The sequence below is a fragment of the Symphalangus syndactylus genome, chromosome 10 (genome assembly GCF_028878055.3).
Source record: "Symphalangus syndactylus isolate Jambi chromosome 10, NHGRI_mSymSyn1-v2.1_pri, whole genome shotgun sequence".
Classification (NCBI taxonomy): Eukaryota; Metazoa; Chordata; class Mammalia; order Primates; family Hylobatidae; genus Symphalangus; species Symphalangus syndactylus.
In genome coordinates, this window is record NC_072432.2 from 100,973,175 (window position 1) to 101,000,911 (window position 27,737).

Sequence of the window (27,737 nt, forward strand, 5' to 3'; positions counted from 1 at the left end):
CTCAATTTAGAGGATGGAAGTAAAGGCTACTGTGGACTCTGGAGAATTACACAACACACATTCCATACTAAGGTAGTAGCTGCTGGTGAGATCCAGCTCATGTCTCCATGCAGGAATTCTGTTCCAGCATTTCTTAGAAAATGCGTGTTTGTCTGAGAAAAATCAGTCAATAAGTCAAGAAAAGGTATTACAGCTCTTTGCCAAGAATCAAACTTTAACCATCAATGTAGATATAACTCGTTCAAAGAAATCCCTGATGCCAAGTTGAAAATAGGAGCAGTAAATGCTGATGTATGGAACTGAAGATTAAGGTTAACTTTTCAAGGAATAAGTACAGGAGCATGGAGGAGAGAAAGTGATGAAGATTTAAGTAGTCTTTATGGTCTAATTGGTCAATCTTTCTTATGACTTGTCCCATATTTTAAGTGTGTGTTTGTGGCCTTGTATTCTACTTAGAGTGTGTCAATCTTGCAAATAAAATAAATATTAGTAAATTTATATTAATAGCATACTTAAATGCTATGAATGGCTGTTCCAAGAAAAAACAAATTTCAAAGCAAAGTCAGTCCTTAACAGGCAATTTTGACGTATGGTTCTGTGTAGTGTAGTGAACCTTGCTGGATCCATTTGGTACTACCCAGTGATTCTCCCTGGCCTTTGTAGTGTTTACTATGGCCTACATTTAGTTGCAAATACAGCTAAACAATATTCATTGATTAAAGAATTTTAAAAATATCCACAGTAACGAGTAATGTATATGAAGAATTTTGAAAATATTTTTGAGAACAACATGATTTGTGGGGAATTTCTGAATATAATATTCCAGTTTCTTGTTCCAGAATCCTAAAGATTAATATCTGTGGGGAATTTTGAAACACTTGACACAGCTGATTGCTGCTAGAAGGAATGGAAGGTGGCCTCAGTGCTGTCAGATCTCCTTACTTTACAAGAGAAGTTAGAAATGTGGAAGTCTATGCCAAGTCTCCCAATTTAAAAAGTTGGAATATTTTATAATGTTCAATTTTGTGCCCTAAGCTGTAGATCTCAGCTTCTTTTGCTTAGACTGACTCCCCCTTCCCGTTCCTTCCCCACCCACATCCCTGCTGGACGTTGCTAATATCCAGGTCCACATCTAACAACAGAAGTTAAATTCTTTCCTGGCTGGACTTGTGCTGCATCCATACATGTACCACCCATGGCACCCAAACGCTGAAGGGATCAATCAATATTTCTTAAGTAAATGGGTGAAAGAGAGTTGCAGACTGCTGGATTGTAAATCTACAAATCTAGATCTTGACTGGCCAGGACTCATCATCAGATGACATACAACGTTTCCATCAGTGGCCACTTCCAGGGAATGAAGGTTTGCCAAAGGCCAAACAGGGAATTACAATGTGCAAATTCATGAATAGCCTGTTTACATTTCAAACCAGCTAAGCTCACAGCTTGTTTTTTTTAACCTAAAGGATTGTGCATTATTTATAGACCACTAATGACTATTAATAAGTAGAATTGTGGTTGAATTTCACAAATGTTACAATTGGAGAAAAAAACTCAATCTACACACATTCTTGTATGGAAATTACTCTGATTAGAGCCTAATGACTAACTAAAGAGGTATTTGTCTATTCAATTGCAGGGCAGAGAAGAGTAATTAGTTTATGCTCAGGCTCAATTCTTCTAGGAGACAGTAGGGTGAAACTTTTGTTCTTTAGACACAACACTCCAGTTCTTAAGAGGTCTCAGCTGTCTTCCAAAAAATCCAGTGCCATGAGCCCACTCCCAGTGAGAATGGGTCATCTTTGTGTTTCCCTCACACCAATCACAGAGCCTTGAACTTGGTGAGTGCTTAACAGATAGTGAAAAAAGAATTCTCAGTGTTTTAATTTTACTCCTTTATTTGGTTCAAACATTTATTATTTCCATAGTGTGCATTAAGTGCTAGGGATATGGAGAGAAATAGAACATGATCCTTTCCCTTTAAAGGTTCATATTCTCATAAGGGACAGACAGATGAATGTAGAGTGCTCTAAAACCTAGTGTGGTGAATGCTAGAACAGTCCAGGACTCCATTGTTTTAGATGTTCCCCACTGCGTCTTGTACTTAACTTTAGACCTTCAACAGATCTGTATTGCAGTTTATTGTTTTCTCATCAGTCACCCCTGCTGTACTGTGAGCAACTGGAGGGCAGAGAATTTGCCTTAATCAATTTTGTGTCCTCATGCCAGCTCAAGCCAGCACAGTGCATTTTCTATGAGGGTGGAGTAAATGAGTTAAAAGAGAGTGTCACTGGTCTTCCAGAGCTCTGACACTGCAAACTCACTCTGCCTTAAGAGAATGGAAGGAGAAGAGCCATCCCACTGGAAGTTCACTAGGGCAAGGGGTCTATTGGGGTACATAAAAGTTTCCCCACAGGGAAGCTTCAGGAACCACTGCTCAGCCAGAGAAGTGGGTGCGACTTATAGCTTACTGCAAGGCTTGTGCCTCCAGACCATGAGTCCTGTTTTGAAATGCTTCACTGTAAATTAATATATCAACATCCTAATGAACATCCTAATGACTCTGTGAGGGTCCTGTCATTGGCATAAGTTGGCTTTCCTGAGTCCCACCAACTCCTGACCCTGGTCAGATCAAGTATCCAGGTCTACAAAGCTGAGGACCAGGCCTTGGAACGAAAAGGATCATGGGAGCTGGAGCTGCTTCCATTGCCGCCTGAAGAAAGCCATTTGCAGTAGGAAGGAATGAGGCCAACAAACGAAGAAAAGTAAAGTCAAGAGATGGCTCCCTGATAACATTGTTCAAATGCCTGGATCTAGCTGTGCCTGAAAATAGCTGTCCTCCGGACTCTTCAGTTATGGAAACCAATAAATTCCTCCTCCTCTCTATTTTTTAGTTTAAGTTGGATTTATATCACTTGCATCCAAAGGAGCCCTGGATAATATACCCTTATAGTCCCACTTTTTTAGGATGTTCTTCGATTTCTTAGAAAATACAGGTATAGGTTAAGGACTTATGCTTTGGAGTGAGATAAATCTGGTTTCAAACTCTGACCACTGCATCGTGAGTCTCTCTGCTACAGCAGTCAGCCCCTTACCCTAACTAATACATCAAGTAAAAAATGATTCAGGCTTGAAGTGAGGTGGTGGCAGTGAGGACAGAAAGAAGGACCCATATTTGAGTGCTTTTACAACTTTAGAATTGATAGAATAGGGTAGTTTATTATATGTGTGAATGAGGGGGCAAGGAATGTTGGGGCTGCGGGGAACTGAGATGTCCTGGTTTCTGGCTTGAGTGACTGGTGGATAGTGGTGCCCAAGACCGGCTTCATGGGCGTGTTTCATGCACCCCTGATAGGCCCCAATCCTGACAAACTTCCAGGTGGGCAGCTCTGCTGCTTCTGTTCTTAGAAGGCAGAATGAGCTTGCAGGGTCAGAGCTGTGGAAGACAAGTGACACTCTTGCCCATTTATTCATTCATTTCAGTCATTATGGAAAGCCTACTATGTGCCAGCTTGAGCTAGCGCCAGGACACAAAATTAAGGTGCATCTTCCGTCCTCAAGTTGGTCACAGTGTAGTGGGGACAACTGATGAGAAAATAATAAACTGTAATACAGAGGAGTTGAAGGTCTTAATTAAAGTCATACAAGGCCCCACACTTCGTTTAATGCTCTGCTGTTGCTGTCTTGAAATCCCTAATCATTGAACAAAGAGTCCTGCATTTACATTCTGCACCAGGCCCCACGAATTATGTGGCCTGTTCCGGTGTGCCATTCACTTAGAAAAGGTGTAATGGCAGAACAGTTTGGGGGTAAAAGATAGTGAATTTGTCTTGGAAGTCTAAAGATGGGGGCCGACAGGAGTGGTTTGGGATGGATGGAGGGAAAGAGAGAGCAGCAGTGGGGGTGGCTAGGCTTCAAGGGTTTGAGGGGCAAGGTTTGTACATTTCTGTGGGCCAAGAGGATGTGCTGTCCACTCCAACAATCATAATAAAAACATGGGGACAACAGCTTCCTTGTCTCCTGGGTCCTGTAGTTTCCGAAAACCCCACTGACATGTGACCAGACAGGTTTATGGGAGGCAGAGCAGGATAGCTGGGACAAAAATCAGGCAACTTTTTGGATGAAGGTTTACAGAAGCAAGGTTAATATTCTCAATATCTTGTTCATACAGATGTTGTGAAAAGAACAGAAATGACTGCCCTTAATCTGCTGCTGTATTCCTTGGCAGATAATATTTTGTTTGTTTGTTTTTGTTCCAGCAATTTGACAGTTTGACTGTGGATACTATATCTCTCTGGCAACAGAACTCGAAGCAGTCTTATGCAGCTCATTGGGGTGTTATTCAATATTTTAGCTTGAGAATGAAAAAAAGGCATTTTGATTGATTTGATCTGTGGGCCAGAACATCTTGAGGTGTAGTGCAAAAGGTGTGGGCTTTAGAGTCAGGCATCTCAGGTTCAAATCCATGTTTCATGAGTCACAAGGCAAGTGATCCTGGGCAAGTCTTTGAGCATCTGTTTTCTTACCTGTGAAAAATATGCACCTTGCAGGGTGTGGTAAGTATCGGAAGTAGTATGAGAGTGACAGGATGTTGAATGGGACTTTTCCTGTTGACTTGGTTGACAAACCTGGGACAATGCCTGATATAGTTTAAAATAAATCTCCCAAGGGCTTGCCAAGTGGTGGCCATACTAGTCTAGTAGCTTCTCCTCCAACAGCTTATGTAACAGAAGTTTAGAGGGCGCTTTGGGGAAGAACATTGGAAAGGAATTGGTAGGGGAAGGTCAGAAGTGCTTTTCTCCTACCTTAGCCAAATGAGAAACAACCCAAAAGAGTGACTTAGAGAGATTGGGGGTGCTGAAGAGAAAGGGAGACCCTCATTTCACTTCTTGTGCTGCTGGCAGAGTGTGACTTGAGAGAGTTCTTGGGAGACTCTGATATGTCACTTGGAGTTCAAGGCCTGGAAACTGCTTCTCAGGGAAATGAATGGAAAGATTGCTGGAGAGAGGGGAGCTGAGGTAGTGACCTTCACTTCATTTGGCGGTTAAGGGTTAGTGATCTTCCTTGTAGGCCACGGGGATGCCATGGGAGGTAACGAGGCAAGCACTGTCTTGATAACTATCTTCATCATGCTGTATGCTAGCTCTCCAGAATTTATTCATCTTGCATAACTGAAGCGTTGTACTCTGATCAGTATCACCCTATTTCCCCTTCCCCCAGCCCCTGGCAACCACCATCCTACTCCTCACTTCTATGAATTTGACTATTTTAGATTCCACATCTAAGTGAGATCACGCAGTAGTTTTCTTTCTGTGTACTGCTGTATTTCACTTGGTATAATGCCCTCCAGCTCCATCCATGTTGTCTCCAATAGCAAGATTTCCTTATTTCCTTCCTTTTTTTCTGATGGGGTCTTGCTATATTGCCCGGGCTGGATTCAAACTCCTGGGCTCAAGTGATTCTCCCACCTCAGCCTCTCAAGTAGCTGGGATCACAGACACAGGCATTTTTTTGTTTTATAAGGCTGCATTACACATACACACACATACACACACACACGTATTAATATATATGATATGCACACACACAATACCTCTACTATGTAGAGATCATGGATATGTTAACTAGCTTAATTGTGTTGATCATTTCACAATGTTTATGTAGAACAAAACATCAAGTTATTCACCTTAAATATATATAATTTTCGTATGTCAATTATATCTCAATAAACCTGTTAAAAAACCCTCATTATCCATCAACCTATCTCATAATAAATGTGTCATATTTAGAAAATATAAATGAACACAAGTAAAAAAGGTAACTGCATTTTCTAAGTATCAGAATTAGCTAGGGTGGTAATAATCAAAGTGTGATCTTGATATTAGAAACCCAAGACTTTTCTATAGAAACACCAAAGAGGTCTCCTGTAGTCACATGACAAATATTTGTGTTTCTTGCGTCATGTAAAATCCATAGCATAAATTTTTAAAAAAGAGAGTTGCCTTAAAAAGAACCAGTCAATGGAAGAAAGTTGTTTTCTAAAAAGGAAGTTTGTTGAACACCTTAGGGCTGTGTCATTGAAGCAAAATCTTAGAGTGTTTGCAAGTGGTTAGCTAAAGAGAACATCTTCATCAGGAAATGAGGCAGTGAGACAGTGTTTGTCTGTTGGGCACTCCTTCAAAGAGAGAGACAGGATTTGGGTTCCTGCAATGGTAAAGACATTTAACAACTGAGGAAGACTTACCAACATTCCCACCTAAATTAGAGAAGTATTACCCACGTTTCCTCTAATTTTTTTCTCCCTGATTTGCCCCCAGTTGGGGTTGGAGGTAGAAGGGACTGGATAAAAGAAAAAGAAAAAAACATGTCTTATCCCACTATCCCTATTTTTCCACCGAAAGCTTAAACCTGAATGTGGGGGTGGGAGGCAGGAATGTCGAAGACAAGATATAAATGAAATGACAGATTTAAATTGCACTAAAGATTTTATTTAAATAGCACTTGACTTTTTTAAAACTTTTAATTGAGGGAAACTTCAAACATATGTAAAAGTAGAAAAAATAGTATGATAAACGCCCATGTACCTATCATTTATTTTCCATAATTATCAATTTGTGGCCAATCTCGTTTCATTTGTAGTCTCAACCATTCCCTATCTCCTGAGTTATTTTGAAGCAAATCTGAGACATCATACCATTTCATTTTATAAATTTTTTAGATGTATCTTTCTAAGATATACTCATTATTTAAGCATAACTTAAATATTGTTATCACATTTTATTTGACAATAATTTCTTTTTAAAAATTGCTTTATTTTTAATTTCTGTGGGTACATGGTATATATATTTATGGGGTGTATGAGATATTTTGATGCAGGCATACAATGTGTAATAATTACATGATTATCACCAGGGTAAATGAGGTATTCATCACCTCAAGCATTTATTCTTTGTGTTACTAACCACGCCCCTCACCCACCACCCCACACACTACCATTCCCAGCCTTTGGTAACCTCCTTCTACTCTCTGTTCCCATGAGTTCAATTGTTTTAAGTTTTAGCTCCCACATATGCGTGAGAATATGTGAAGTTTGTCTTTCTGTGCCTGACTTATTTCACTTAACATAATGTCCTCCAGCTCTATCCATGTTTTTGCAAATGACAGGATCTCATACATTTTTATGGCTGAATAGTACTCCATTGTGTATATGTGCCACATTTTCTTTATCCATTTATCTGTTGATGGACACTTGGGTTGCTTCCAAATCTTGGCTACTGTGAACAATGCTACAGTAAACATGGGACTGCAGCTATCTCTTCAATATACTGATTTCCTTTCTTTTGAGTATGTACCTAGCAGTGGAATTGCTGGATCATATGTTAGCTCTATTTTTAGTTTTTTGAGGAACCTCCGAACTGTTTTCCACAGTGGTTGTACTAATTTACATTCTCACCAGCAGTGTACAAGGGTTCCCTTTTCTCCACATCCTTGCTAGCATTTGTTACTGCCTGTCTTTTGGCTAAAAGCCATTTTAACTGGTTGAGATGATATCTCATTGTAGTTTTGATTCGCATTTCTCTGATGATTAGTGATGTTGAGCAGTTTTTAATATGCCTGTTTTCTATTTGTATGTGTTTTGAGAAATGTCTACTTAGGTCTTTTGCCCACTTACAAATCAGATTATTAGATTTTTTTCCCTATAGAGTTCTGTGAGTTCCTTATATATTCTGGTTATTAATTCCTTGCCAGATGGATAGTTTGCAAAGAATTTCTCCCATTTGGTGGGTTGTCCCTTCACTTTGTTGCTTGTTTCCTTCACTGTGCAGAAGCTTTTCATCTTGCTGTGATTCATTTTTGTCCATTTTCCCTTTGGTTACCTGTGCTTGTGAAGTGTTACTCAGAAATCTTTGCTCAGTCCAGTGTCCTGGAGAGTCTCCCGAATGTTTTCTTGTAGTAGTGTCATAGGTTGAGGTATTAGATTTCAGTCTTTAATTCACTTTGATTTGATATTTGTATATGGTGAGAGTTAGGGGGTCTAGTTTCATTCTTCTGCATATGAATGTTTAGTTTTCCCAGCCATTTATTGAAGAGACTGTTCTTTCCCCATTGTATGTTCTTGGCACTTTTGTAAAAAATGAGTTCACTGTAGATCTACACATTTGTTTCAGGGTTATCTATTCTGTTCCATTGGTCTATGTGTCTGTTTTCATGCCAGTATCATGCTGTTTTGTTTACTGTAGCTCTGTAGTATAATTCGAAGTCAGGTAATGTGATTCCTTCAGTTTTGTTCTTTTTACACAGGATAGCTTTGGTTATTTCTGGTCTTTTGTGGTTCCATATACATTTTAGGGTTGTTTTTTCTATTTCTGTGAAGAATGCCATTGATATTTTGATAGGAATTGCATTGAAGCTGTAGGCTGCTTTGGGTAGTATGGACATTTTAACAATATCAATTCTTCCAACCCGTAAACATGTAATATCCTTCCATTTTTTTGTGTGTCTTCTTCAATTTCTTTCATCAGTGCTTTATAGTTTCCATTGTAGATATTTTTCACTTCTTTGGATATTTCCTAGTTATTTAATTGTATTTGTAGCTATTATAACTGGGATTACTTTCTTTTTTTTTAATTACACTTTGAGTTCTGGGGTATATGTGCAGAATGTGCAGGTTTGTTACATAGGTATACATGTGCCATGGTGCTTTGCTGCACCCATCAACCCATCATCTACATTAGGTATTTCTCCTAATACTATCCTTCCCCCATCTCCCCACCCCCTGACAGTCCCCAGTGTGTGATGCACCACCCCAACCCCTGTGTCCATATGTTCTCATTTTTCAACCCCCACTTATGAGTGAGAACATGCAGTGTTTGGTTTTCTGTTCTTATGTTAGTTTGCTGAGAATGCTGGTTTCCAGCTTCATCCATGTCCCTGCAAAGGACATGAAATCATCCTTTTTATGGCTGCATAGTATTCCATGGTGTATATGTGTCACATTTTTTTAATCCAGTTTATCATTGATGGGCATTTGGGTTGGTTTCAAGTCTTTGCTATTGTGAACAGTGCTGCAATAAACATATGTGTACATGTGTCTTTATAGTAGAATGATTTATAATCCTTTGCTCTGTCCCATGGAGATGGGGGTTTTATCTATAAGTCCCTGACTGGGGCTGCTGCCTGTTTTTCAGAGATGCCATGCCCAGAGAGGAGGAATCTAGAGAGGCAGTCTGGCCACAGGGGCCTTGTTGAGCTGTGGTAGTCCCGCCCAGTTCAAACTTTCTTGCGAGGGTAAAACTGCCTACTCAAGCCTCGGCAATGGTGGACTCCCCTCCCCCGACCAAGCTTGAGTGACCCAGGTTGACCTCAGACTGCTGTGCTAGCAGCGAGAATTTCAAGCCAGTGGATCTTAGCTTGCTGGGCTCTGTGGGGTGGGACCCGCTGAGTCAGACCACTTGGCTCCCTGGCTTCAGCCCCCTTTCCAGGGGAGTGAAGGATACTGTCTCGCTGGTGTTCCAGATGCCACTGGGGTATGAAAAAAAACCTTTTGCAGCCAGCTTGGTGTCTGCCCAAACGGCCACCCAGTTTTGTGTTTGCTTGAAACCCAGGGCCCTGGTAGTGTAGGCACCAGAGGGAATCTCCTGGTCTGCCGCTAGCGAAGACCATGGGAAAAGCGCAGTATCTGGGCTGGAGTGCATCATTCCTCCTGGTACAGTCTCTCACAGCTTCCCTTGTCTGGGGGAGGAATATCCCCTGACCCCTTGCTCTTCCTGGGTCAGGTGACATCCCACCCTGCTTTGGCTCATCCTCTGTGGGCTGCACCTGCTGTCCAACCAGTCCCAATGAGATGAATTGGAAATGCAGAAATCACCTGCCTTCTGCATCATTCTTACCAGGAGCTGCAGATCAGAGGTGTTCCTATGCAGCCATCTTGCCAGCTGAGACTTTTGGGGATTACTTTCTTGATTTATTTTTCAGATTGTTCACTGTTGGCATATTGAAATGCTACTGATTTTTGTATGTTGCTTTTGTATCTTGCAGGTTTACTGAATTGGTTCATCAGTTTTAATAACGTATAGTGTTTTGGTGGAGTCTTTATGTTTTCCCAAATATAAGACCACATGATCTGCAAACAAGGATAATTTGACTTCTTCCTTTCCAGTCTGGATTTCCTTTATTTCTTTTGTCTGATTTCTCTAGCTAGGACTTCTGGTACTATGTTGAATAACAATGGTGAAAGTAGGCATCTTTGTCTTGTTCCAGATCTTGGAGAAAAGGCTTTCAGTTTTTTCCCATTCAAATACTAGCTGTAGGTCTGTCATATGTGGTGTTTATTCTGTTGAGGTATGTTGTTTTAGGGTTTTTATCATAAAGAGATGTTGAATTTTATCAAATGGGTTTTCAGCATCAGTTGAAATGTTCGTATAGTTTTTGTCCTTCATTCTGTGAATATGATGTTTCACATTGATTGATTTACATATATTGAACCATCCTCGCGTTTCTGGGATAAATCCTACTTGGTACTGGTGAATGATCTTTTTAATGTGTTGTTGAATTCGGTTTGCTAGTATGTTGTTGAAGATTTTTGCATCAACATTCATCCAAGGTATTGGCCTGTAGTTCCCTTTCTTTCTTTTCTTTCTTTTTCTTTCTTTCTCCCTCCCTCCCTTCTCACCCTCCATCCTTCCTTCTTTCCTTCCTTCCTTCCTTCCTTCCTTCCTTCCTTCCTTCCTTCCTTCCTCCCTTCCTCCCTTCCTCCCTCCCTCCCTCCCTTCCTTCTCACCCTCCATCCCTTCCTCCCTCCCTCCCTCCCTCCCTTCTTCTTTCTTTCTTTCTTTCTTTCCTTTCTTTCTCTCTCTCTCTCTCTCTTTCTTTCTTTCTTTCTTTTTTTCTCTCTTTCTCTCTTTCTTTTTCTTGTCTGTCTTTCTTGTCTTTGTCTGGTTTTGGTGTCCTGGTAATATTGGCCCCATAGAATGACTTTGAAAGTATTCCCCCTTCTTCTACTTTTAGTAATAGTTTGAAGAGGATTGGTATTAGTTCTTCTTTAAGTGTTTGATAAAATTCATCAGTGAAGTCATCAGTTCTCAGGTTTTTCTTTGCTGGGAGAGTTTTTTTACTACAGCTTCAATCTTGCCACTTGTTAATTTGGTTTGTTCAGGTTTTTAGTTTCGTTATGGTTTGGTCTTGGTAGGTGGTAGGTGTCTAGGAATTTATCCATTTCTTGTAGGTTTTCCAATTTATTGTCCTATAGTTGCTCATAGTAGCCTGTAATGATCCTTTGAATTTTTGCAGTATCTGTTTTAATGTTTTATTTTCGTTCATCTCTGATTTTATTTATTTGGGGCTTCTCTCTTTTTTCCTTAGTTAATCTGGCTAAAGGCTTGTCAATTTTGTTTATCTTTAAAAAAATCAACTTTTTGTTTCATTGATCTTTTGTATTTTTTGTTTCAATTTCATTTATTTTTGCTCTGATCTGTATTATTTCTTTTCTAGTACTAACTTTGGGTGTGATTTGTCTTGCTTTTTTAGTTGTTTAAGATGCATTGTTCTGTTGTTTATTTGATGTTTTTCTTCTTTTTTGATGTAGGCACTTATAGCTATAATTTTTCTTAGTATTGCTTTCACTGTATCCCATGGGTTTTGTTTTGTTTTGTATTTTTAGTAGAGACGGGGTTTTGCCATGTTGTCCAGGCTAGTCTTGAATTACTGACCTCAAGTGATCAGCCCACCTCGGGCTCCCAGAGTGCTGGGATTACAGTTATGAGCCACCCGCACCCAGCCTGTATCCCGTAGGTTTTTGTATGTTGTATTTCCATTATCATTTGTTTCAAGAAAATTTTCAATTTTCAATTTTCTTCTTAATCTCTTCATTGACCCACTGGTCATTTGGGAGCTTATTGTTTAATTTCCATGTGTTTGTGTAGTTTCCAAAATTCCTTTTGTTACCGATTTCTAGTTTTATTCCCTTGTAGTCAAAGTAGATACTTGATATTACTTCGATTTTTTGAATATTTTAAGACTTGTTTTGTGGACTAACATATGGTCTATTCTTGAGAATGATCTGTATTCTGAGGAGAAGAATGTGTATTCTTCTGCTCTTGGATGTAATGTTCTATAAATACCTGTTATGTCTGTTTGGCCTTATAGTGTGGATTAAGTCTGATATTTCTTCACTGATTTTCTGTCTGGATGATCTTTCCAGTGCTGAGAGTGGGGTGTTGAAGTAGCCAGTTATCATTGTATTGCAGTCTTTCTCTATTTCTTTAGCACTATTACTATTTGCTTTATATATCTGGGTGCTGTAATTTTCTTCTTGCTGAATTGACCTCTTTATCATTATATCATGATCTTCTTTCTTTCTTTGTCTGTTTTTATAGTTTTTGTCTTGAGATCCATTTTGTGTGATGTAAGTATAGCTATTTCTGCTCCTTTTGGTTTCCATTTACATAAAATAATTTTTTCTATCCCTTTATTTTCAGTCTATATATATATCTGTATAGTTTAATTATGTTTCTTGTAGTCAACTGATCATTGGTTCTTGTTTTTTTTTGTTTTTTTTTGTTTTTCATTTTTATCCATTCAGCTAGTCTATGTCGTTTGATCCAAGAGTTAGTCCATTTGCATTCAATGTTATCATTGATAAGTAAGGATTTACTCCTGCCATTTTGTTATTTGTTTTCCAGTAATTTTGTGGTTTTCTCTTTTTTCTTTTCTTCCTTCTTGTCTCCCTTTTAGTGAAGATAACTTTCTCTGGTATTTTAATTTCTTGCTTTTTATTTTTTGTATATCCATTGTATGTTTTTAGATTTCAAATTACCGTAAGGCTTGCAAATAATATCTTATAACTCATTATTTTAAACTGATGACAACTTAATGCTGATTATATAAACTAACAAACAAGCAAAAACTAATAAAAACTCTATGCTTTATCTTCTTCTCCCCACTTTTTTTTTTTTTCGAGACGGAGTCTTGCTTTCTCTCTCAGGCTGGAGTGCAGTGGTGCGATCTCGGCGTACTGCAAGCTCCATCCCCTGGGTTCATGCCATTCTCCTGCCTCAGCCTCGTGAGTAGCTCGGATTACAGGCACCCACCACCACGCCTGGCTCATTTTTTGTATTTTTGGTAGAGATGGGGTTTCACCATGTTAGCCAGGATGGTCTCAATCTCCTGACCTTGTGATCCACCCACCTCGGCCTCCCAAAGTGCTGGGATTACAGGCATGAGCCACCGCACCTGGCCTCTTCTCCCCACTTCAAATTTTTATTTCTATTTACATCTTACTGCACTACCTATGTCCTGAAAAGTCATTGTAGTTATTATTTCTGATTGGTTCATCTTTTCATCTTTCTACTTAACAGATGAGTAGTGTACACACCACAATTACAGTGTTATAATATTTTGTGTTTTTTTGGTATACTTACTATTACCAGTGACTTTCATGCTTTCAGATGATTTCATATTGCTTGTCAACATTCTTTTCTTTATGATTGAAGAACTCCCTTTAGCATTTCTTGTAGGATAGGTCTGGTGTTGATGAAATCCCTCAGCTTTTGTTTGTCCAGGAAAGTCTTTATTTCTCCTTCATGTTTGAAGGATATTTTTGCCAGATATACTATTCCAGGATAAAAATATTTTCCTTCAGCACCTTAAGTATGTTATGCTACTCTCTCCTGGCCTGTAAAGTTTCCACTAAAAAATCTGCTGCAAGACATATTGGATCTCCATTGTTTATTTGTTTCTTTCTCTTGCTGCTTTTAGGATCCTTTATCCTTTACAGCTGGGAATTTGATTATCAAAAATCTTGAGATAGTCTTTGGGTTAAATCTGCTTGTGTTCCATAACCTTCTTGTATTTGGATATTGATATCTTTCTCTAGGTTTAGGAAGTTCTCTGTTATAATCCCTGTGAATAAACTTTCTACCTTTGTCTCCATATCTACCTCTTCCTTAAGGCCAATAACTCTTAGATTTGCCCTTTTGAGACTATTTTTTAGATCTTGTAAATGTGCTTCATCTTTTATTCTTTTTTTTTTTTTTTGTCTCATTTGACTGTTTTCAAAAAATCTGTCTTCCAGGTCACTAATTCTTTCTTCTGCTTGATCAGTTCTGCTGTTAAAGAACTCTGATGCATTTTTCAGTAGCCAGTTAACATTTTTCAGCTTCAGAATTTCTGCTTGACTCTTTTAAATTATTTCAATTTCCTTGTCAAATTTATCTGGTAGGATTCTGAATTCATTCTCTGTGTTATCTTGAAGTTCTTTAAGTTTCCTCAAAACAGCTATTTTGAATTCTCTGTCTGAAGGGTCACATATCTCTGTTTCTCTGAGATTGGTCCATGGTGCCTTATTTAGTTCATGTGGTGATGTCATGTTTTCCTGAATGATACTAATGTTTGTGTATGTTCACTGGTGTCTGGGCATCAAAGAATTAGCTATTTATTGTAGTCTTCACAGTCTGGGCTCATTTATACCCATCCTTTTTGATAAGATTTTCCAGATATTTGAAGGAAATTGGGTGTTGTAACCTAAGTTTGTGGTTGCTGCAGCTGTATCTGCATTAAGCGATACTCCAAGCCCACTAACACTGTGTTTTTGTAGACTTGTAGAAGTACCGCCTTGGTGATCTTGGATAAGATCTGGAAGAATTGTCTGGATTAACAGGCAGAGGCTCTTGTTCTCTTCCCTCCCTTTCTCCCAAACAAATGGAGTCTCTCTTTCTTTCTGTGCTGAGCCACCTGGATTTAGAGGAGTGGTGACACAAGCACATCTGTGGCTACCACCACTGGGACTGTGCTGGGTCAGACCTGAAGCCAGGACAGCATTGAGTCTTATCCTCCCTATCTCTCCCTCTACCTACCATTCTCAGACTCTAGTATCCTCTGTTCTACTTTTTACTTCTATAAAACAAACTTTTTAAAGCTTCCACATATGAGTGAGAACTGTAATGTTTAACTTTCTGTTACTGGCTTATTTTACTTAACATATTGTTCTCCAGTTCCATCTATATTACTGCAAATGACAGAATTTTATTCTTTTATATGGCTAAATAGTGCTCCATGACATGTATATACCACATATTCTTAATCCATTTATCTATTATTAGACACCTAGGTTGATTCCATATCTTGGATATTGTGCATAGTGCTGCAATAAATATGAAGATGCAGATGTATTTTTGATATATGATTTCCTTTCCTTTGGAAAAAATCCTGGTAGTAGAATTGCTGAATCATATCGTAGTTCTATTTGTAGTTTCTTGAAGGACCTCCATATTGTTCTCCCTAGTGGTTGTGCTAGTTTGCATTACCACCAACAGTATATAAGAGTTCCCTTTGGAATGTAAATTAGTTCAACATTGTGGAAGACAGTGTGGTGATTCCTCAAAGATCTAGAAGCAGAAATACCACTTGATCCAGCAATCCCTTTACTGGGTATACACCCAGAGGAATGTAAATCATTCTATTATAAAGGTACATGCATGTGTATGTTCATTGCAGCACTATTCACAATAGCAAAGACATGGAATCAACCCAAATGCCCATCAACCGTAGACTAGATAAAGAAAACGTGGGACATACATACCATGGAATACTGTGCAGCCCCCCAAAAGGATGAGGTCATGTCCTTTGCAGGGACTTGGATGAATCTGGAAGCCATTAACCTCAGCAAACTAATGCAAGAACAGGAAACCAAACACCACGTGTTCTCACTTATAAGTGGGAGCTGAACGATGAGAACACATGGACACATTGGTGGGGGACAACACACTGGGGCCTGTCAGAGGGTTTGGGGCAGGAAGAGCATCAAGAAGGACAGCAAATGGGTGCTGGGCTTAACACATGGGTGATAGATTGATACGTGCAGCAAACCACCATGGCACATGTTTACCTATGTAACAAACCTGCACATCCTGCACATGTACCCCGGAACTTAAAAGTTGATTAAAATAAAAAAAGAGTTACATTTCCTCCACATCCTCACCACCACTTGTTATTTTTTGTCTTTTTGATAATAGCCACCTTAACTTGTGTAAAATAATTCCTCATTGTGGTTTTGACCATGGTTATTCTCCTAGAGAATTAAGGAGTCCTCCTGTGGGTCTGTTTGATGATGCTCCAGTGTAATATTGAAGAGCCACATTATCCTTTTGTTTCATTTTCCCGTGTTAGAGTCAAATCCAGTAGTTTGCTTATTAGAGTTCAAATTATGTCATATCTTTAGTGACAAGATTCTACTCCACCCAATTAAGTATTGACCAATAAGAATTGCATGGTACACAAAATAACATAATTTTGCTTTTATAATGTAAATATTGTAAAAGTACATCCATCTTTAAAGGCTTGAATTTTTAGGAAAGTCATTTCTCTTGGGATTCCTCTTCTGTTCCATTGGATGAGGGAAGGTGAGAGGGAGGTGAGAAAATGTGTTCCTGGGAAGACTAATTGTAGAATTCGAATGGGAGTAGAGGCTGATTGCCTCTGAAGGGTGAGTGGGGACAGAGAATTTGTGGATGTACCTAAGAGTTCCCCATGCCTTTGCTTATGAGAGTCATCTTTCTCTATTTAGAGGAATGACTACTGACTTTTAGGCTGATTTTTTTTTAAGATACTTATTGTGCTTATCTAAAAACATTATACGAGCAATAAATTGATAAATGCTATATAAAAAGCGTTTTGTTGAATGAGGTCTGGCTGATGGGGACTAGGGGTAGCAGATGTTGTATACAAAATACAGTGAGTTATTTGCTTCCAAGAAAAACAGATCCACCAGGTATCTTTCAATTTGCTACATTCTCTGGAGATTTTTTCAAAACCCAGAGTCCTTGGTGATCTGTCCTTTATCAGCTTAGGTGTTTAATTCCTGCTGACCTTTTATTGATTCTGCGAATATGTTATCTTAGAAAGAGCTGGTTTCTGTCAATTTCCCCTCACTCATTATTACTGGGACTATATTTAAGATCTCCCATTTCTGTGGATCTATTTGGGACCCACTACCAAATTCATAGAATAATCATCCCTCCTATGCCTTCTCTGTTGCTAGGAGTCCAGCACAGAAAAGTAAGTGTTCTCTACTCTGGAAATGGGTAAATCACCACTGCTCTTTACTATGTCTTCTGGGAGCCCTTGATTTCCTATTATAATGTAATTTTAAAAATATTTCCTGACAGATATGCAGATAGGCAGAATGAATGCTCTACCAGTTTTAAGAAGCCTGGAATCTGAGGATATAGAATAAATGAAAGTTAACTTTTGAGAAAAAAATAGTGGTAGGTAAGGAAAGGGTTAGAGGAAAAAACTGGAAAAGATGAAAAACTGTTTTCACCGGCACGAGTTATGGGACCTTAAGCAAAAGTACAGAAAGTGTTTCTTGTCCTGTGGTAAATAGATAGCAGTGGTAGATCTGTATTATTTGTAAAGAACAAGCAAGGTGTAAACATGAACCATTCCTTACCCTGACTTTGGCTCATTCCTTTATTTCTTTCTCATTTTATTCATTTTTATTTATTAATTCATCACATATTGGGCATCTGGGTATAGCGGCAAATTTGGAATATGGTGATGAAGAAGACATGGTTCCTGCCCTCATCGAGCTCATAGTTTGCTCCTTTTCATTACATTTTCCAATTTGTTTATGAATGACGGAAATATTATCTAAGAATTGTTCAGTGAAATCCTACCATCAGGCTAGGTAATTTAGCTGAATTATTATTATGGAGATAGATAGATAGGTAGATAGATAGATCAGATACACATATATTCATAAGTATATTGTTATGAAGTCATATCCCTGTAATTATCTTTTATTATATTATTATCTCCACTTGTTCCCCACCAATTCATTCTTTTTATTTTAATAGTTTTTGGGGTAGAGGTGGTTTTTGTTACATGGATAAGTTCTTTAGTGGAGATTTCTGACATTTTAGTGCACCTGTCACCTGAGCAGTGTTCACTGTACCTAATATGTAGTCTTTTATCCCTCACCCCCACAACCAGCCCCCAACCAAGTCCTCAAAGTCCATTATATCATTCTTATGCCTTTGCATCCTCATAGCTTAGCTCTTGCTTATAACTGGGAACACAGATGTTTTGTTTTCCATTCCTAACTTACTTCACTTAGAATAATGGCCTCCAATTCCACCCAGGTTGCTGCAAATCCCATTATTTCGTTCCTTGTGACGGCTGAGTAGTATTCCATGGTATATATACATACCACATCTTCTTTATCCACTTATTGGTTGATGAGCAGTTAGGCTGGTTCCTTATCTTTGCAATTATGAATTGTGCTGCTATAAAAATATATGTGCATGTGTCTTTTTCATATGACTTCTTATCCTTTGGGTAGTTACCGAGGAGTGGGATTGTTGGATTGAATGATAGTTATGTTTTTAGTTCTTTAAAGAATCTCCATACAGTTTTCCATAGTGGTTGTACTAATTTACATTCCCACCAGCAGTGTAAATGTGTTCCCTTTTCACCACATCCGTGCCAACATCTATTGTTTTTTGACTTTTAAATTATGGTCATTCTTGCAGGAGGAACATAATATATCACTGTGGTTTTAATTTGCAGTTCCCTGATGATTAGTGATGTTGAACATTGTTTCATGTTTCTTGGATGTTTGTGTATCTTCTTTTGAGAAATGTCTATTCATGTTCATTCTTTGCCCACTTTTTGTCCCCATCAATTCATTCTATTAATCTCCCTTAATATGACCACTGAAAGGTCATGATTAGCCTCCCAGTTGTCAAATGTGATGACTTTTTCCCAGGCTTTCTTGTCCTTGACTTCTCCAAGAATTTGACAGTGTTAAATACTCCCTTTTTCCTGATTTCTTTTCTACCTGTTCTATCCTGGTTAGAGTCATGGGCTTTAGAATCCCACCAAACTGACTTTGAATCCTTGCTCTGCCATTTTCTGACTTTATGAGCTAGGAAGTAGTCAATTCTGCTCTGTGCCTCAGTTTGATTATCCATAAAGTAAGAATAACAGTATCACCCTATTTTACAGGGTTCCATAAGATGAAAATTAAATAAACAAATATATGTGAAATAATTAGTGAGCCCTCTGGCTCGACTCTTTTTTCTTCCCTTCAAGTGTGTCCTGTGTTCAGGTACCTGAATTTGAGCCTCTGTCATCTCAGTCAACACCTCTCTTTTGGATCTCTCCTGTGGTTTTTGCTTGCCCCACTCTGGGTAAATGAGAACGACTTTCTAATCATTATCCCTTATTCTGACCTCTAACTCAAGTGTCAGTCCCACCTCACTATATAGGGTGCTCGTTATAAAAGATAAGGACACAATGGTTCACTTTCATTATATAATGGCAAGAGAAGGTAAAATCAGCCTGGGTAGAATGGGCTAAAGGTAGGGTGACCATCTGTTTCCAGTTGCTCAGACTGTTCCTGGGGAATGCATGTCGTCCCAGTGTACTGTCCAATGATCACTTCCTTTCATGCTCAATAGGGTCACAGTTAAGAGAATAAATTACATGTTCAATTTAGTTAAAGCCAATGTTTAAGTAAAGATGACTTGTTGAGTTATTCTATTTACTTGGCCATTCCTTGGGTCATTTACTCAACAGATATTCCTCTGGGTAAGTCCCTGGGGCCAGAATACTAGACAACATGTGATCCTCACTCAAGAAGTTCGTAGTCCAGTGGGTGGGACATATAATAAATCATTGATTACAGAATACTGCCATCAATGCTATTATAAGGGTGAACCCAGGATGACACAGGAATGCAAAAGAGGGAGAGAAAGAGAAAGAGAGTGAGAGAGAGATCCAGGGGATTGAAGGAGTGTGGTTGGATCTGGGAAGGGATAGAGGTTTTCCAGAAGAGGTATCAGGAAAACACTGGCTTTATGAAGTTAATATACAGTATTAGGGTAAGGGTTTAGGAAAGGGAGAAGGGGAAAACAATATGGACATTTTCAAAGAATGTAGTTTTGCCTACATGATGCTCCAGGCTGCAGAGAATCCCTTAGCAAAAAAAAAAAAAAAAAAAAAAAAATTACAACTCCAGGGGTGTTTCCTTTCCTCCACAAGGCTCTTTAAGTCCTCTTGCTTGATATCAATGCTCCAAAGTACTCCATCATAAAGAGATGTTTAAAAATTCCTCCTAATTAAGACAATTGCAACACAATTTGAAATTTTCTATTAATTTTAATGTAGTTTATTATTTAAAAATTTTGTTTTACTGAATTTCTCTTCAGAGATAATAGGTGCAGCAAAATGTCTATAGCAGTCCCTGGTAATTTTGGGAATGGGGTAAAGGGTTAGAACTTTGTGTTCAAATTAGCCTAGGACCATACGTGAGTGGTGCTTCAGTACGTAACTGGTGCTGAAGGCCATTTGTCAGCACTGCGTCTACCCCTCAGACGGGCCTTCCTCTAACTGTGCCCAGCCACAGAGAAGCTTATGGAAATGGTTGAGAAATGTCTTCAATCCCAGTTCAAATGAGGATCTGTATAACTGTATAACTTCAGCTTCCAGTGGGCATGTGGTTTTCTTAATTATGTCATTTTGTAGAGTTTTGAATTTGTTGCTTTTATCAGACAGAATTCTTGATCTCACATAAAACCTGTGCTAATTGGAGTAAAAGAAAAATTTTGGAAGGATATTGGGTAGATCACAAAATCTACAGGGACAGGGATGGAGAACTATACTTGAAGAACTGGTGACGAAGACCTCACTGTAAATCTGCTAAAGACACCATTCTGGCACTGCTGCTAACAGCCAGGAGTGCTTTGCTCCAGAAACTTGCCCCTGTGGTTCTGGACTTTTGGCTCCCTCAGAGGGCCCCACTGTGCATTCGTAGAACTCACTTTCAAATCAGCTTAGACAGAATCATCTGATTATCTGAGACTGGGTTGCCCAAGCAATAGCTGCAAGCAAACTGATAGAGAAAATTTTTCTCCTTTAGAGTCTGTCTTCCACCTGTCGTGGGACTTCTGTGCCCTCCACTCCAAAAAAGGGCTGTTTGGATGCAGTAGAAAACAAAAAGAAGACAGAGGGAGAGAGAGAGAGAGAGAGAATCCTAGAAGTATTATAAACTTAAATGTGAAAGACAAGACAATAAGACTTCTCAAAGACAACTTTGTAGAAGTATCTTTTTGACCTTGGGGCAGGTATAAATTGCTAAATAGGATACAACAACAGCAACTGTAAAAATAGATGGATAACTTGGACTTCAATAAAATTAAGAACATCTGTTTACTAGAAAATACTAGGATGAAATGGAAAATATATGCCACAGAGTAGAAGTAAGGAGAATATATTATTTGCCATATATAGTTATATTTACGTCTATATCTATTTGGCATGTATATGGCACATATAAGGAACATAACATATATAAAGAACAAGAAAAAGAAAGACAAACAGTATTTTAATGGGCAAATACTTGACAGTTACTTCACGAAAGAGGATATCCAAATGGTCAGTCACATAAAAAGATCTTCAACCTCATTAGTTATGAGAGAAATGCCAGTCCAACCCATAATGACATACTACTATATGTATATTAGAAAGGCTAAAATGAAAAAAGCTGACAGTAGTAAGTGTTAGTAAGGATGCTGAGCAACTGGAACATTTATGTGTGCTGGTGGGATTGATACAGCCAAGCTTCAAAACAGTTTGGCAAAATCTAAAACACACATCTACCTTACAACTCAGCAATTTCACTTTTAGGTATACAGCCAATGTGTGCAGAGTACGTCAAAATATCATATATGAATGATCATAGCTGCTGCATTCATAGTAGCTCTAAGCTACAAATAACCTTACTATCAATCAACAAAACATAAGAATAAATTTTGTTATAGTCGTATAATGGAATACTACCTGGCAACAACTACATACAGCATGAGTTAATCTCACTGACATGATAGAACAAAAAGCACCAGAAACAAAAGAGTATATACTGGATGATTTCAGTTATATAATTATCAAATCAGTAAAACATCCGTAGTGATGGAGGTCAGAATAGTGGTTGCTTTTGGGGTATTGAATGGGATGGAGCTTTCTAGGGTGTTGGGAATATTCTGTATCTTGCTCTTGAGCTGTGCGATCAAGATTTGTGCACTTGACAGTATGCTTGTTACCCTTCAGTGAAAATGTTTTTTAAAGTTTGCTCACAGAAAGGCTCTGTTTATTTGGTTTTCATTAAACAAATGTATCTACATGGTAATGATTAAAATGGGACAGAAATTCTTATGATGAAAATAGATCATCTCTTGTCTCACCACTCCTTATTTCTAGTACTAATCATGAGAATTAGTTCTTAAAATAGTTTTTTTCTTGTAGGTCTTATGCTATAATGCAATATAATATGTTTATATTTCAATTTCTTGATTTATATACTTTAGATAACATACATGGATTTTTCACTACACATAAGAGATTTGTGTCACATACACAATTTTCCCCTTATCTATCCCTAATATTATATATATATATATATTCTGTTCTTATAACTTTATTTATTTATTTATTTATTTATTATACTTTAAGTTTTAGGGTACATGTGCACAACGTGCAGATTAGTTACATATGTATACGTGTGCCATATTGGTGTGTTTCACCAATTAACTCGTCATTTAACATTAGGTATATCTCCTAATGCTATCCCTCCCCCCTCCCACCACCCCACAACAGGCCCCAGTGTGTGATGTTCCCTTTCCTGTGTCCATGTGTTCTCATTGTTCAATTCTCACCTATGAGTGAGAACATGTGGTGTTTGGTTTTTTGTCCTTGTGACAGTTTGCTAAGAATGATGGTTTCCAGCTTCATCCATGTCCCTACAAAGGACATGAACTCATCACTTTTTATGGCTGCATAGTATTCCATGGTGTATATATGCCACATTTTCTTAATCCAGTCTATCATTGTTGGATATTTGGGTTGGTTCCAAGTCTTTGCTATTGTGAATAGTGCCGCAATAAACATAATGTGTGCATGTGTCTTTATAGCAGCATGTTTTATAATCCTTTGGGTATATACCCAGTAATGGATTGGCTGGATCAAATGGTATTTCTAGTTCTAGATCCCTGAGGAATCGCCACACTGACGTCCACAATGGTTGAACTAGTTGACAGTCCCACCAACAGTGTAAAAGTCTTCCTATTTCTCCACATCCTCTCCAGCACTTGTTGTTTCCTGACTTTTTAATAATGGCCATTCTAACTGGTGTGAGATGGTATCTCATTGTGATTTTGATTTGCATTTCTCTGATGGCCAGTGATGATGAGCATTTTTTCATGTGTTTTTTGGCTGCGTAAATGTCTTCTTTTGAGAAGTGTCTGTTTATATCCTTCACCCACTTTTTGATGGGGTTGTTTTTTTTTTCTTGTAAATTTGTTTGAGTTCATTGTAGATTCTGGATATTAGCCCTTTGTCAGATGAGTAGATTGCAAAAATTTTCTCCCATTCTGTAGGTTGCCAGTTCACTCTGATGGTGGTTTCTTACACTGTGCAGAAGCTCTTTCGTTTAATTAGATCCCATTTGTCAATTTTGGCTTTTGTTGCCATTGCTTTTGGTGTTTTAGACATGAAGTCCTTGCCCATGCCTATGTCCTGAATGGTATTGCCTAGGTTTTCTTCTAGAGTTTTTATGGTTTTAAGTATTATGTGTAAGTCTTTAATCCATCTTGAATTAATTTTTGTAGAAGGTGTAAGGAAGGGATCCAGTTTCAGCTCTCTACATATGGCTAGCCAGTTTTCCCAGCACCATTTATTAAATAGGGAATCCTTTACCCATTGCTTATTTTTGTCAGGTTTGTCAAAGATCAGATGGCTGTAGATATGTGGCATTACTTCTGAGGCCTCTGTTCTGTTCCATTGGTCTATATCTCTGTTTTGGTACCAGTACCATGCTGTTTTGATTACTGTAGCCTTGTAGTATAGTTTGAAGTCAGGTAGCGTGATGCCTCCAGGTTTGTTCTTTTGGCTTAGGATTGACTTGGCGATGCGGGCTCTTTTTTGGTTCCATATGAACTTTAAAGTAGTTTTTTCCAATTCTATGAAGAAAATCATTGGTAGCTTGATGGGGATGGCATTGAATCTATAAATTACCTTGGGCAGTATGGCCATTTTCACGATATTGATTCTTCCTACCCATGAGCATGGAATGTTCTTCCATTTGTTTGTATCCTCTTTTATTTCATTGAGCAGTGGTTTGTAGTTCTCCTTGAAGAGGTCCTTCACATCCCTTGTAAGTTGGTTTCCTAGGTATTTTATTCTCTTTGAAGCAGTTGTGAATGGGAGTTCACTCATGATTTGGCTCTCTGTTTCTCTGTTATTGGTGTATAAGAATGCTTGTGATTTTTGCTTTGATTTTGTATCCTGAGACTTTGCTGAAGTTGCCTATCAGCTTAAGGAGATTTTGGGCTGAGACGATGGGGTTTTCTAGGTATACAATCATGTCATCAGCAAACAGGGACAATTTGACTTCCTCTTTTCCTAATTGAATACCCTTTATTTCCTTCTCTTGCCTGATTGCGCTGGCCAGAACTTCCAACACTATGTTGAATAGGAGTGGTGAGAGAGGGCATCCCTGTCTTGTGCCCGTTTTCAAAGGGAACGCTTCCAGTTTTTGCCCATTCAGTATGATATTGGCTGTGGGTTTGTCATAGATAGCTGTTATTATTTTGAGATACGTCCCGTCAATACCTAATTTATTGAAAGTTTTTAGCCCATTCAGTATGATATTGGCTGTGGGTTTGTCATAAATAGCTCTTATTATTTTGAGATACGTTCCATCAATACCTAGTTTATTGAGAGTTTTTAGCATGAAGTGCTGTTGAATTTTGTCAAAGGCCTTTTCTGGATCTATTGAGATAATCACGTGGTTTTGTCGTTGGTTCTGTTTATGTGATGGATTACATTTATTGATTTGCATATGTTGAACCAGCCTTGCATCCCAGGGATGAAGCTGACTTGATCGTGGTGGTAAGCTTTTTGATGTGCTGATGGATTCAGTTTGTCAGTATTTTATGGAGGATTTTTGCATTGATGTTCATCAGGGATATTGGCCTGAAAATTTGTTGTTGTTGTAGTGTCTCTGCCAGGTTTTGGTATCAGGATGCTGGCCTCATAAAATGAGTGAGGGAGGATTCCCTCTTTTTCTATTGTTTGAAATAGTTTCAGAAGGAATGGTATCAGCTCCTCTTTGTAACTCTCACAGAATTTGGCTGTGAATCCATCTGGTCCTCGACTTTTTTTAGTTGGTAGTCTATTAATTACTGCCTCAATTTCAGAACTTGTTATTGGTCTATTCAGGGATTCAACTTCTTCCTCGTTTAGTCTTGGGATGGTGTATGTGTCCAGGAACTTATCCATTTCTTCTAGATTTTCTGGTTTATTTGCATAGAGGTGTTTATAACATTCTCTGATGCTATTATGTATTTCTTTTCGAATGGTGGTGATATCCCCTTTATCTTTTTGATTGCATCTATTTGATTCTTCTCTCTTCTTTTCTTTATTAGTCTGGCTAATGGTCTGTCTATTTTGTTGGTCTTTTCAAAAAACCAGCTCCTGGATTCATTGATTTTTTGAAGGTTTTTTTGTGTCTCCATCTCCTTCAGTTCTCCTCTGATCTTAGTTATTTTTTGTATTCTGCTAGCTTTTGAATTTGTTTGCTCTTGCTCCTCTAGTTCTTTTAATTGTGATGTTAGGGTGTCAATTTTAGATCTTTCCTGCTTTTTCCTGTGGGCATTTAGTGCCATAAACTTCTCTCTACACACTGCTTTAAATGTGTCCCAGAGATTCTGGTACATTGTGTCGTTGTTCTCTTTGGTTTCAAAGAACATGTTTATTGCTGCCTTAATTTTGTTATTTACCCCGCATTCATTAAGGAGCAGATTGTTCAGTTTCCATATAGTTGTGTGGTTTTGAGTGAGTTTCTTAATCCTGAGCTCTAATTTGATTGCACTGTGTTCTGAGAGACTGTTTGTTATGATTTCTATTCTTTTGCATTTGCTAAGGAGTGTTTTACTTCCAATTATGTGGTTAGTTTTAGAATAAGTGCAATGTGGTGCTGAGAAGAATGTATATTCTGTTGATTTGGGTTGGAGAGTTCTGTAGATGTCTATTAGGTCTTCTTGGTCTAGAGCTGAGTTTAAGTCCTGGATGTCCTTGTTAATTTTATGTCTCGTTGATCTGTCTAATATTGACAGTGGGGTGTTAAAATCTCCCACTATTATTGTGTGGCAGTCTAAGTCTCTTTATAGGTCTCTAAGAACTTGCTTTATGAATCTGGGTGCTCCTGTATTGGGTGCATGTATATTTAGTTAGCTCTTCTTGTTGCATTGATCCCTTTACCATTATTTAATGCATTTCTTTGTCTCTTTTGATCTTTGTTGGTTTGAAGTCTGTTTTATCAGAGACTAGGATTGCAACCCCTGCTTTTTTTTTGCTTTCCATTTGCTTGGTAAACTTTCCTCCATCCCTTTATTTTGAGCCTATGTGTGTCTTTGCATGTGAAATGGGTCTCCTGAATACAGCACACTGATGGGTCTTGACTGTTTATCCAATTTGCCAGTCTGTGTCTTTTAATTGGGGCCTTTAGCCTATTTACTTTTAAGGTTAATATTGTTATGTGTGTATTCGATCCTGCCATTATGATGCTAGCTAGCTGGTTATTTTGCCCATTAGTTGATGCAGTTTCTTCATAGTGTCGATGGTCTTTACAATTTTTTTTTTTTATAGCAGCCTTATTCTTTTTTTTCTTCAATAATTTCTTTTTTATTTTTTATTATTATACTTTAGGTTTTAGGGTACATGTGCACAATGTGCAGGTTTGTTACATATGTATCCATGTGCCATGTTGTTTTGCTGCACCCATTAACTCGTCATTTAGCATTAGGTATATCTCCTGATGCTGTCCCTCCCTTCTCCCCCAACCCCACAACAGTCCCCGGAGTGTGATGTTCCCCTTCCTGTGTCCATGAATTCTCATTGTTCAATTCCCACCTATGAGTGAGAACATGCGGTGTTTGGTTTTTTGTCCTTGTGATAGTTTACTGAGAATGATGTTTTCCAGTTTCATCCATGTCCCTACAAAGGACATGAACTCATCATTTTTTATGGCTGCATAGTATTCCACGGTGTATATGTGCCACATTTTCTTAATCCAGTCTATTGTTGTTGGACATTGGGGTTGGTTCCAACTCTTTGCTATTGTGAATCGTGCTGCAATAAACATACATGTGCATGTGTCTTTATAGCAGCATGATTTATAGTCCTTTGGGTATATACCCAGTAATGGGGTGGCTGGGTCAAATAGTATTGCTAGTTCTAGATCCCTGAGGAATCGCCACACTGACTTCCACTAGTTTACAGTCCCACCAACAGTGTAAAAGTGTTCCTATTTCTCCACATCCTCTCCAGCACCTGTGAACAGGCAACCTACAGAATGGGAGAAAATTTTTGCAACCTACTCATCTGACAAAGGGATAATATCCAGAATCTACAATGAACTCAAACAAATTTACAAGAAAAAAACAAACAACCCCATCAAAAAGTGGGCGAAGGACTTGAACAGACACTTCTCAAAAGAAGACATTTATGCAGCCAAAAAACACATGAAAAAATGCTCATCATCACTGGCCATCAGAGAAATGCAAATTAAAACCACAATGAGATACCATCTCACACCAGTTAGAATGGCCATCATTAAAAAGTCAGGAAACAACTGGTCTTTACAATTTGGTATGTTTTTCAGTGGCTGGTACCGGTTGTTTCTT